The following is a 3,886-nucleotide window of genomic DNA, read 5'->3' as shown; positions in this document are numbered from 1 at the left end:
GGGGGACCCGCGCCGCGAGGGGTGACCCCCCCGGGCTCTGCGGGGAAATCCCCCCCCCGTCGGGCTCTGCGGGGTAAATCCCCCCCCCTCGGGCTCTGCGGGGAAATCGCCCCCCCCCGGCCGGCCGGACTCTGGGGGTAAATCGCCCCCCCCGCTGGGCTCTGGGGGTAAATCGCCCCCCCCGCTGGGCTCTGGGGGTAAATCGCCCCCCCCGCTGGGCTCTGGGGGTAAATCCCCCGCTGGCTGTCTGGGTGGGGGAGGCCCCCCCGGCTGGGTGGGGGAGGGGTGAACGCCCCCCCCCCCGGCTGGGCTCCCCACCCTCTGCCAGGAGCTCATCGCGAAAGCTTCGGCCACGTCTGCCCCGCTAAAGGCCTGTCCTGGCCCCCGGGACCCGCCGGCTGCCGCCAGCCCATGTGGCCCGTGGCTCCCGTCTCGCCCACAAGCCCCAGCCAGATTTGCGGCTTCGCGGCCGCACTGGCCCATGGCCCCTGTCCCCTGCAGCCTGCCCCACGCCATGGGGGGAGACGAGCGCCCGGCGATGGGTCTCCGGGGGAAGCTGCAGAGCGCAGCTCATGGGCCATGCTAAATGCAGGGACGATGCCAGCTTGGGTCACGGAGCCCCAGCCCCTCTGTCCACTCCAGCCGCAGGCAGCTTCCCTGCATCCCCGCCGCCTGCCCTGCCCCGTCCCTTGCGCCCCGTGTGCCTCGGGTCGCCACCCCCGGTTTCACCAGGGTCTCCCGGAATCGGCCTCAATCTCCCAGGGGCTACTGGAGCCAAACAGGGAGATTTGAGGCAGCTAAAAGTCCGGTGGCACGGGGGGGGCTCAGGCAGGCCCCTGCCTGCCCTGGCCACATGCTGCTCCCGGAAGCAGCCAGCGCAGCCCTGCAATCCCTGGGGGGCAAAGAGGGGCTCAGTGCACTACCCCCTGTGGTCAGACGCCACCGGTGCGGTGCGCTGCTCTATCCAATGTTGTGTGTTCTCCCTGTGTGCTGCCCCGGCTCTGCGCAGATCACTGACACAGCAGACCCCAAGAGAACCCCCAATGACCACAGACTCCAATAAGGTACGAAGGCAGCCAGCCAGGTTTATTGTCAAAAGAAACACAATCTCTAGCTCCCCGGATCAGATGTCTACAGTTCTGTTAGTCCCTATGTGCTCCTTGACAATGGACACAGCTCAGTCCCTGCGGGATTCTCCACTGCCCCCTAGGCCGGACAGAGAGACCGCCCCAGGGATGCATCTTATGCACAGGTACAGACAAGTTACACATCACTTCTGACGTATCGAGGTGCAACCCCTCTCACGGAGTCCCCGGGCGATGCTCTGGAACTGCTCCCCATGAAGCCAGGCAGGACTCTGGGGCAGTCGCCTTTCTGTGAGCAGCCTGTCTGCAGGACACACAGCTCACCCGGCTCCCACCTTCCTGGGTCTGACCTCGGAGCATTCAGCATCCTCTGCCCCTCCGTGCGCTTCCCACGGCGAGTCCGCTCAGGCGGGGTCCTGGGGAAGCCAGAGGGTCCTGCCCCCCAACTTCGCAGTCAGACATGACTCTCAGCCAGCCAATAAAACAGAGGTTTATTAGACGACAGGAACATGGTCTAACACAGAGCTTGTAGGTGCAGAGAACAGGACCCCTCAGCTGGGTCCATTTTGGGGGGCAGTGAGCCAGACAACCCCGTCTGCACTTCACTCCATTACCAGCCAGCTCCAAACTGAAACTCCCTCCAGCCCCTCCTCCTCTGGGCTTTGTCCCTTTCCCGGGCCAGGAGGTCACCTGATTCCTTTGATCTCCAACCCTTTAGCTTCCACCTTGCAGGGGGGAAGGGCCCAGGCCATCAGTGGCCAGGAAACAGGGTGTCAGCCATTCTCTGTGTCCAGACCCCTGCACACACCTGCCCTCTAGGGCTCTGCAATGATCATACACCCTTCTCCCACCCCCTAGATACTTAAGAACTGCATAGGGGAAACTGAGGCATCCCCACACTATTCAGAGGAAACATTAAGAACAGTCCCACTTCATCACATCTCTCCCTCCTTCGAGATCGAACTGAGCGGGGTCACTTTAGACGATGACCTGGGGAAGTTCGAAGCCACCGATGTTCCCATGGATGCCCCAGCATCTCTCCCATTCCTTGGTAGGAGTTACACAAGGCCCTTCCAGTTTCACGCCCTCCCTTAGGTCGGGGGTGGTCGATAGCACTCGCAGGCCACATGTGGGAAGGTTTATGTGGCACGTGCCCTTTGGCCACCCGCAAAACCCCAGGGGGTCAAACTGGGATTGGGTCTTCTCCCCAACAAGCTGGCCAAACACAGCCACTTGGTTATAGGACTGTTTAACTTTCTTAACAGCTTTCACTTCATCTGAGACCTTCTCAAAGCTACCCACACTGGATCTTTCAACAGGAAAGTCAGTGGATCCATTCACAACAGAAAATTTCTGGCTGTTAGGAACTGAAACTTTCTTGATTAAATCACTTTCACACCCTTCAGTTGCAGTAAACTGCTTGCAAAGACTCCATGAGGATTCCTTTCCCTAGGGCTTTTCTATGCAACAATTCACCCCTCACAGAAATTCTGCCCTTACCCTCTTCACCTAGGGCTTGCTGTAGAGGAATACTTTCCTGAGCAACAACAGACTCTTTCTGGGTCTCACTTACATCCAGAATTACCTCTGGCCCATCCGGCGGGTTCCTACACCATCCCCTTTCAGGCGAACTTACAGACTCCGTAGATAAAAGGTCAGAAGCATTCTCCTTCCCTTTGCCACACACAAGTTCAGGAATCTTTTCCTTCTTGCTACAGGTTTCCACACCCTCAGTAGGTAACACAATCACATCACCTTTCTGCTCTCCTTGTGCCCTGGCTAGGATCTCACCCTGCTTAGACAGAGTTGCTCCACCCTTTCCCAGCCACACACTAGCAACAGGCAAAATACAAGCACCAGAATTGTCTGGGCTCTGGGATTTTACATAGACACGAACTGGATGCGACCTAGTTACAGGGCCATTCTCCCGAGCAGACACAAACTTAGGACCCTTCCCTTCCTGGGCTTTAGCTGAATCCAGAACCAGCTCTGAGACAACTGCACTCCCCTCAACCATCACAGGCTGAAAGGCCCCTTCTGTCTGCTCCACCGACGAAGAGCCGGACACACTTTCTCCTTTCCCAGACACACAGCTTGGGATCTCATTCCCCTGGTCCCAACACACAGGGCTGGTCACAGACAACTGCTTGGAGACCGGGGTAGCTCCCTCCAGAGCCAAGTCAATACCCCTGACAGACACAGGCACGTTTCCTTCCCTGTCACACTTCTCCACCCAGGTAATAGGTAAGGTCCAGGGACACTCATCTTCCACTCTCCTCGCCTTCCCACCCTGCTGACTAGACACAGCCATCAGCTCACAAGGCTGCCTAGGCTCATCCAGACTTTCCTTACCAAGCACCTTGCCACTCCCCACAGATCCCCTGCCCTGCCTGTGTCTCCCCCCACTCAGCTGGGGTCTCAGCTCCCACTGTGCTCAGCGCTGCCCTTGCTGTCCCAGTGGGGTAGGCAGCGAGCTCACTGCTTTCCTCACTGCATCAGAGCCAGCCTGAGCCCCCTCTCCGGTGTGCAAGGGGGGCGGGGAGCATCTCTCTGTCCCACCCAGCCCCAGGGATCTGGTTACAGGCAGGCAGGTAGCCTGAGCCTAGCGGCTCCTCCCTGCTGCCAGCCAGGTCATCTGCATTTTCACTGACCATTTCCCTCTCCACCGATTGGTTCCCTGGATTCAAATTCAAACCCTTGGCAGTTACCGGAGCAGGGCCCGGATCCTGTCCCAAAGAGACACAGTCGCCCCACAACAGGGTCTCACAGCCAATATCCCGGAGAACCCCAACGACCAGCCA

This window comes from Chelonia mydas, chromosome 3 (genome assembly GCF_015237465.2).
Source record: "Chelonia mydas isolate rCheMyd1 chromosome 3, rCheMyd1.pri.v2, whole genome shotgun sequence".
Lineage (NCBI taxonomy): Eukaryota > Metazoa > Chordata > Testudines > Cheloniidae > Chelonia > Chelonia mydas.
The sequence above is the reverse complement of the archived record's forward strand: the minus strand, read 5'-3'. Positions refer to the sequence as shown.